At 35.9% G+C, this 9,579-nt stretch overlaps 1 pseudogene; it reads left to right on the top strand.

Moving 5' to 3' along the window:
* The first annotated feature begins 397 nt into the window (after positions 1-397).
* The window catches only part of LOC113059354 (igLON family member 5-like), a 28,905-nt pseudogene continuing 19,723 nt past the window's right edge, over positions 398-9,579 (top strand).

The following is a 9,579-nucleotide window of genomic DNA, read 5'->3' as shown; positions in this document are numbered from 1 at the left end:
AATTTAAATCAGTTCTTGCCCTTGTGTGCCGCAAGTCGAGAAAACTTAATTTAGCAATGTCATTACTGGTCACTTCAACGGATAATGTAAAGCAGCTTTATGCAATTTGTGTAAGATACCATGACGTGCATGACAATGCAGTCCATACTTCTTTTCATTACTTTGTGCAATTTGTCTTAAATTAAAAAAGCGTTTGGTCATCATCACATGCCGCATGTCTCCTTTTGTCTTCTTCCCTCTCATCTATCACTTGGCAAGCCGTTGGTTGACTGGGCTTCACACACCCCTACCTTCCAGGTGCTTCTTAACTCTTGACTTCACTTGTGTCTCATATATTAAACCTCGAAGGCAGGATGACCCAATATTGGCCAGCAGATATTAAGGACAGCGACAGGGATTATGAGCAGGACTCAAAGACGGTGCCATGCTGGCATTTGGCAGCACTGACGTGGCTAGTGACGGAGCCACGCAGAGAGAGCTCCGATAGCACGCTAATCTCTGTTTGCAGAGGAAATTGGAGCGTATTTTGCACACCCTGAATAGATAAGAACAAGAATGGCGTTTGAAAACTTAAAAGGAATTTGATGTTGTTGGTGCCCCCTGCAAACAGCCCAAGCGAATTCCCGTTTCCTCTGATGTCCCAGTTTGTTGGTATCCCAGTGTGTAGTTTGATCCGTGCATATGAAAGCGCACGTGTACGTGTTTGTACACAAGTGACAGCGCTCATGCACGAGTGTGTGTGTGTGTGTCTGTGTGTGTTTGTTCCCATTGCAGTGGTGGTTCCTTCATTTCACGCTCTGCTGCTTCCGTGCGAATCCTCTTCCCCGGGCTCATTATCGGGTCTGTTCGACGAGTGCGTGCGGCCAGGCGGCGCGCGGGGCAGAGCCCAATCATTATTCAAGGCCTCTGACGGTCAGCGCTGACGGCTCCGTGCTGTCATTTTGCGGTCTTATTATTCTCTCCTCGCAAATAACTAAACAAACCACAAAAACAAATCCTGCCTGACCAGGATCAATGAGGCACTCAGTACCCGGCGTCGTGCCGCCCGGGGGACCCGGGGATGGAGTGGACCTTCTGTTGTTGGAATAACTGCTTTATGCTAACGTCTCTCCTCTCTCGTTTTCTTTGGCAGGGACCAGCGGTGCTCAGGCGGCCGAGTTCGGACACTTGCCCGACAACATTACCGTGCTGGAAGGAGAAAGCGTCGTTTTGAGGTGATTTCACAGTGCACCTGCATCCTTGTGTCATGTGCTTTAAAACACACTCTTTTCTTCCCTTGATCTTCTTCTTAGGGAGCAGCGGTCTGACCAAAAACATATCATTGTGAGATAAAGTTTCAAATAAATTAAAAGTGATATAAGATCACAATCACAGAAGATAAACTCTCTACTGCGATAAATAACCTTGCAATTCTGACATAGCCTAACTGCATAAAGGCACGTGGTGAGATAATAAATCACAATTCTGGGGAACAACAGGAAATATAATGACAGTTGTGCGATACAAAGTAATTAAGTCACAATAATGACAAATAAAGTAAGATATTAAGTCATAAAGAGAGATAAAGAGGCAATTGTGAGATATAAAAACACATTGTGAGAAATTAACTTGCAACAATGTTGCAATTAGGAGATATTGTGAGAAAGTCAAATATTAGAAACAAATTGGTGGTTGTGAGATATAAAGACACATTGTGAGATAATAATCTACATTTATGAGAACTAAAGTGGCATTTATGAAATATAAAGACAAGTTAAATATTCAGTCAAGTCACTTTTATTTCTATAGCGCTTTATACAAGACAGATTGTGTCAAAGCAGCTTTAAAGGTGTTTAACAGGAAAAACATGTATTGATAATGCATTGTTGGTTCAGTAATATCATCGTCCAGGGTGCGTTTCCCAAAACCATATTTGCTAACCTGTTAGCAACTTCGTTGGTTGGCAATTGGAAAATGCATTGCAACCAACAAAGTTGCTAACTTAGTTAGTATTGGTTTTGGGAAACGCACCCCAGCTCAACCCAGTGACCTCTTCAAATAGTATCTGTGCAATCAAGTGAGTAATTCTGCCAGAAAGTGTGTCCCCAACTAAGCAAGCCAAAGGCGACAATTAGTCACAATCAGGAGAAATAAAGACGCATTGTGAGAAAATAAAGCAACAGCTCACCCAAAAATTACAATTTGGTCATTGATTACTCAACCTCATGTCGTTCCAAACCCGTGAGACCTTCGTTCATCTTCAGAACACAACTCAAGATATTTTTGATGGAATCCAAGAGCAGGATATTTTCACAATATTCTGTGTTTCTCCATCACCCTCACATTTAAATAACATAAAGCAGTCCTGTTTCTGATAACCGTGCACATGAATATAAACACACGGTCATATCTCCCAGCCTTACTGCTTTCAGCATACTCATTCACTGGAGGGTGGCTGCATTTTTAACATTTTAATTTCACTCTCTCTAGTTTTGTTGCCAGCGATTGAACTCCTGAACCTGCTGTCAGGGGTTGATATTCTCAAAAGCACCATATTATTATTCCACACAACTGCACCAGGAATGGGAATTGATGTGATATCACAGTTTGATACGCTGAAAGTCAAAGCTGACATGAATGTGAGTGATATTTAAGCCTTAAATGTGTCACGATTTCTCCATTTCAAGAGCAGAGCAGTGACACCTAGAGGTGAACTGTGGTTACCAAATGCAACAGGACTGATGGCGTTGATTCAGTAGCTTGTGAAGATGATGAAGTGCAGTTGTCAGTTATTATAATGCAACATTTGTTCTTCGATCTATTTTAATTTTTTAGTTTGGTGTTTTCAGTGTTGCTGCCGCCCAAACTAAACGGTTGCGATACTCGATGCAAATAATTGACCAAGCTCAGAATTGCATTTTTGCATTATTTACAAATGCCAGCAGGCAAAAGATAAGATTGTGAGCAATGACCCGAATGTGTTGTGTCAGAGCAGACTTCACAGAACTGCATCTCCAGACTGGAACGAGTTTTTAATTTCAAACACCGTCAGTCAACTATATCAGTTTTTGCAACATTCCTTTGCAACTCAATCAGTCGTTTTATAGAGAAGCTTCCGGATTTCTCAAGACGAAAATACTACAATACAAGCCTCACTGTCCAATAAACAATCAGGTGATTTGGTGCAAATAGTGCTCATGATGCTCTCTCAGACTCCCAGTGATGCACAACATCCAGCCGGCATCTAAACGATGTGTTTAGAGCCTCTTGTCCAGGGAAAACTGATCTTCCTTCAATGTATTTTTAAACCCCATTGAAGTCAGCTGTGTATTCACTGACTTCAGTGCTCATATTTATTTGGGAGAGAAGAGATTACTGTATCTATGTACTGTACGTGCTGTCAATAAAATCACCATTTAACTATAAATAATTTTTAGAAATGTAAATACATTTGCTCTATCATTTAAAAGCATAACAAATACATTTTTAAGAAGCATCAGGCAATCAACTTTATTTTTATGATAGAACTTTGGTATTCAGAAGTAAAACATGTCAACCATCCATTTTTAATGATTTATTGAGACAGTATTCAGTATTTAGTCGCATATTCCAGTGTTTTGCTCTCAATGTAGAGGATTATGAATTATTGATATTGTACACTTTTTTTTTTAAATTATTGACATGTGCCTAGTGTGATATTTAACCGTCTGTTGCATGCAATATGAAAAAAAAAGGTTGGTTCAGCTTCATGCATGAGAACGTTATTGGGGGGACTTTTAAATGTAAAGTAAACACCAAAAAAAATTATTAATATGGATAAATGAATCATTTAAATAAGAATTGTGATAGTGCTGTGTGATTTTACATTATTTTTACTGAACTCTTGAAATGTACCTGACATATTTAACCCTTTGTTGCATACAATAGTTTAATGTTAAGTATGATTTAGTTTTCATGATTAAGTTATATATAGGAATTGGGAGGTCTTTTAAAAAATACAGTAAATACAGAAAAATAATTAATATGAACAAATTGCACATACATTTTGAAATATACCTAGAAATTAACCCTCTGTTGCATGCTTAGTGAAAAACAAATGGTTTAAAAATGTTTGAATTAGTTTCCATGCATAAGAAAAGTCAATACCGAAAAATAAGTAATATGGATGAAGGGATCGTTTGAATAAGCAGTGTGTTAGTCTCTGTTTGTTGTATGTTACACTTGTTCACTGAATTATTGAAATGAATGATATTGTGCATGCATTATAAAAAAAAAAAAGTGTAAAAAAAAAAAAAAAATCTTGATTCAGTTTTCATGCATAAGAAAAGATACATTTAGGAAAAAACGTGGGTACCTAAAGAAATAAATATGAATAAATGAATGATTTTAACAAATGAGTAATTTATGTACATATATATATATATATATATATATATATATATATATATATATATATAAAAGCATACAATAACTGCAGTATTCTCTATAACAGCTGCATCCATATCTGTTCCACTCCCCCACACAATGATTCTTTCAGCAGTGCTTTGTGACAAATTATATATATATATATATATATATATGACTCTAAACGTTTCAAAACAGGGTTTACTCATCAGTAAATGTGAATCACACTTTGGATGAAGAAGAAAAGCTTTTGTGAGGGCAGATCTCCTGAGCAAAAATGCATCCTCCGCGTGGCGTACAGTGCCAGAAAAAGATTTGAACATTCCTGCCAGGACATAGTGACAAGGAAAAAGCTCATTGGTTTATTCAAAGCCGTCCCTTTAATATTAACCATTTAATTACCATTTCATGTGATTGGAATAAAATAAACCTTGTTACCTTGGGGCTTTTCTGGTCTAGTCACTGTATGTTTGTGGCGCTGTGTGCTTTGAAAGCAATCACCGCCGGTCAGATTAGTCAGCTTAATGAGCTAGTTAATGACCCAAGCCTTCTGAGCGAGATGTAACGATTACCAAAGAAACATTGACACAGAAAGTTTCACGCAGAGTTTCATACTCGCACTCATTCAAAGACAGCGCAGTAATTGCTGTGGAAATTAATCTGTAGACTCCATATTTTATTTAAAACAAACGAAAACAAGGCTTTGAGGAATAGAAATATAGGGGAGGATGTGTCATTTGTGAACATTAACATACGTCTAGCCCTAGGTCTAAACTCATTTTTGACTGAAGTATTTCCCTTAAAATTTTAGTGACCCTAAAATATTATTTGTTTTCTTTAAGCAAAATATATATTTTAAAAAAATCTTCTTGTGGTGAAATGTGCCAACATACAAAAGAGAAGGAGAAAAAAACACTTTGTTTTCTTAATATATTGTTTTTATTATTTTTTTTCTGCAAAATATTTGTTTTTAAAATATTTTAGCATTTTAAAAGTATTATTTATTAAATTGTTTTTTTTTTAAAATGTGACCAATGTTTTAAATTGACAGTAATATTTGTAATTGTAAAAAAAAATTGAAAAAAAGAAAACAGGTTGAAACTATATTGTCATTTGTGAACATTAACACCCGTCTGCCCCTCACAACCCTGTTTTTATTCACATCAAGTTGAATAAATGCTCTCAAACGAGTCAAATGTATCTGCCACAGACTTGTTCTTTTCAATCTCTTCTCTTTCTCAGATGCAAGATAGACGAGGAGGTCACTCACAAGGCATGGTTGAACCGCTCCAACATCTTATTTACGGGCACAGATAAGTGGTCCCTGGACTCGCGTGTGTCTCTGGTGAACAACAACAACAGCGACTTCTCCATTAAGATTGAGCGAGTGATGGTGGCAGACGAGGGACCCTACACATGCAGCTTCCAGGCCCGAAACCAGCCCCGTACGGCCCACGTCTACCTCATCGTTCAGGGTATGTCCTTCTGCCTGATCACTATTTCTGGAGAAGCCTGAAGTGATTAAAAAACAAAAAAAGTTGCCAGTAGCCAATGTTGAAAATATCTCAGTTCTGACTTTAGTTTGAATTCATATCAGTACTATAATACATTATTAATATTGACTTCAAACATGCAACTTTATATCTCACAATATGCATTAGGTCTTAAAATTGCATCAGTTACTGTATATGAACTGCATTTTAAATTAATTAGGTGTCCTTATTATTGTTTTTATTATTTTTGAAAGAAGTCTCTTCTGCTCACCAAGGCTACTTAAATCGGATGAAAACACAGTAAACATTTGAAGTATTATACCTATTTTCTATTTGATTATCTGTTTTAAAATGCAATGATATGCTGTGAACAGCTGTATTTTCAGCATCATTCCTCCAGTCTTCAGTCTCACGTGATCTTCAGAAATCATTCTGATACGATGATTTCGCATTTTTGCGGGAACCATGATTTCTGCATTTTTTCAAGATTATTTGATGAACAGAAAGAACAGCATTTATTTGAAATAGAAATATTTTGTAACATTATAAATGTCTTTACTGTCACTTTTGATCAATGTAATGCATCCATATTGATTAAAAATATGAATTTATTAAAAGAAAAAAAACTTTTGAATGATTCACAATCATGAGGGGGAAAAAATCTGAATTGTGTTACCTCAAAATTACAATAAATAAAATTCAAATTCATAAATATAAAGTTGCGATCGCTGTTTTATTTTTAATTCATTATTATTATATTTATTATATTATTATATTATTATATTTAATAATAATTTCTTATTTTTTTATTTTGAATTTGTGGTGAGATGTGACCATGCATCACTTAATTTAGTTTAGACATGCTGCATAAAAATAAAAATAATAATAAAAAAAAAACCATTTGTGCATATGTATGACATCAAACAATGTTCTTTTTAAAACAGTGTATGTTCTGGTTGTATACTGCATGTTTTGACCAATGTTGATTATAAAAATGCAATGCAATGTTGCAATTCACAAAAGTGCATACTGTAGACAGTACTTCATACTGCTGAAATAGTAGGAGTAGCATGCAGTTGTGAATCTAGGCTTAGTTCATTTACATTGACATCAGGATGATAATTATCAACACGTGCCTTGGAACTCATAAGAAACAATTGCACAGTATCAAAAATGAACAATTCCTCTAATGCCAGTACCAGTGAAATAAGAGAGGCTGACACCGATGTGATCAGGATCAGAGGGGTGGTTCTGCTCAGTAATCTCCCAGAAGGCCTTCAGTTGTTTGGGCGGGACACAGGGCGTACCGACGGTCCAGGCATCCAGACTGGCGTGATTCACTGGCAGCAGACCGATCCGCTGATGGATTGCTAGCATCCCTCCATTTACTCCAACCCCGCCGGCTGAAAGTTGCACTGTGTATGGTGCACTTTCCTGTTGCACAAGATTGAAACACCAAAGTGAAGAAGTGCGAAAAGAAGGGGAAGCGTGTTCAAAATGCATCTCAAGTACATTGTTGGCCAACCGGCAGGCCAGAACCATCTCACCAAACACAGGCTTTTATCTGCCGCACCGAGCTTTGCAGACAGATACCATTGTGCCCTCAATTTTAGTCTTAGTGCGATATGAGCAAAATTAATTACACCCCCCAGTCACTTCAGGAATGGATCTGCTTTGGTTCCAATCGTATTTCGTCCTTTTAGAAACCTGAAAAATGACTGAATGCTTGAGAATGCCTCGCAGGCCAAATTGGTGGCGATCTTCATTAAAGCTCTGATCATAGGCCATTAAGATTCAAGGGCCGGCTCATTATCCGGCCGGCATTATGCATTGCCCTCTGCTTTGGGAATTTAAGCCAAAACAGCTGATTGGAATCATTTATAACCCCTGAAACAAATAACCCGTCTCCAGCAAATGTGTTTGACTAAACTAAAGCTGATTTCTGACATCCGTTAAGCCGTAATACATTCCCTCGTGTTATTATTAAGCAGAATTGAAACGTCTCTTTTGCAGTGCCAGCCCGGATAGTGAACATCTCCCAGGATAAATCTGTGAATGAAGGCGATGACGTGAATCTGTTTTGCCTGGCGGTGGGCAGACCAGAGCCGACCATCACCTGGAAAAACTTCAAGTGTGAGTATTACTGTCATTATGTTCAAGTCATACTGTTAATTAAGGTCAAGTTAAGCATGTTGCATTGTGGGATACTGTTTACACGGCTTAGTGTGTTCTGAACTCTTATTTTGGTGGACATTTGTGTAATTGCCATGAACATGAGACAGGAAAATCCATCATATTGACATGATCACAATTAACCACATTTTTTATGTTTACTGTAAAGTCTCATTACTATAATGCCAAACCCATACCATAATGTAAAGAAAATTATATATATATATATATATATTTCTTTCTTGTGTATATTTATTTATTTATTATTTAATACTATACTTATATTGATATTTTATAGTATATAGTATTTAAACTTGTATATGCATAGATATTGGTTGTAATCCTTAATTTATGTTGATGAAAATCATTATTTTCAAACATTTCTTTTACTGCAACAGAATTCATATATATATATATATATATATATATATATATATATATATATATATATATATATATATATATATATATATATATATATATATTAGGGCTGTCAAAAATAGTGCGTTAACGGCGTTAATTAGTTGTTTGTCGTTAATTACATCAAATTTTTTAACGCATTTCACGCATGCGCAGTGTGACAATTTATTCAGGTCAGGAAAGTCTCGTCGATCTCTGAATTCTCAAGATAGTAAAAAACAGCGGCGAGCACCGCGACGAAAACACCGAAGAAGCTTAAGGTTTTACCCCAGTTACTCTCAAATACATTCATGCCAAGCTCGATAAACAGAGACGACTTTGGTAGTTGATACGCTGGAGCTTCTTCCTGTTATAGCGTCCTGTGTTTCACACTGTGCATGCGGAGAACGCCTACATGCAATGCAGCGAAAATTACAGCTGTTTGGAAAAGCATATGCATTTTTACTTGGTTTTACTGGCACTTGAAGCCTTCAGAACGTGAGAATATCGATCCTAAAGTATTGTGGCAGAGCAAATGAACACCTCCCAAAAACAAGAGTGCCCAGAGTGCAGAGGGCGCATGTTTGTGTTTCTGAGTTCATTCTTTCGAGTTTCTCTATGCATAATTTCATATGCAATATGTGGCTATATTTAACCACTGGTTCACCTAAAACTCTTACACTATCTGTAGTTAAATGGCATGGTTTGATATAGTGCTCAGGTAAATTTGATTAAGTAAATGTTAAACTTTTGAAATTCCGAAAAAAAAAACACATATTGATGAATCAATACATGAAAATTATGTATCTGTGTCCTGTTATTTATATTTCGGTATTAATTTCAGAAAAAAAAAATGGTTAGGATTCAGGTGTAAGTGCAAATAGTGATTAATCCTGATTAATCCACTGACAATTCTGATTAATTTGATTAAAAATTTTAATCATTTGACAGCCCTAATATATATATATATATATATATATATATATATATATATATATATATATATATATATATATATATATATATATATATATATATATATATACTGTTTTTCTTTCATGTATTTATTTATTTAATATTATTTTATTAAAAAATTAAAAATTTTCTTTAAGCAAAATATTACTTCTTATTT

The sequence above is a fragment of the Carassius auratus genome, chromosome 41 (genome assembly GCF_003368295.1).
Source record: "Carassius auratus strain Wakin chromosome 41, ASM336829v1, whole genome shotgun sequence".
NCBI lineage: Eukaryota > Metazoa > Chordata > Actinopteri > Cypriniformes > Cyprinidae > Carassius > Carassius auratus.
This window is presented reverse-complemented; position numbering and strand designations above follow the sequence as displayed.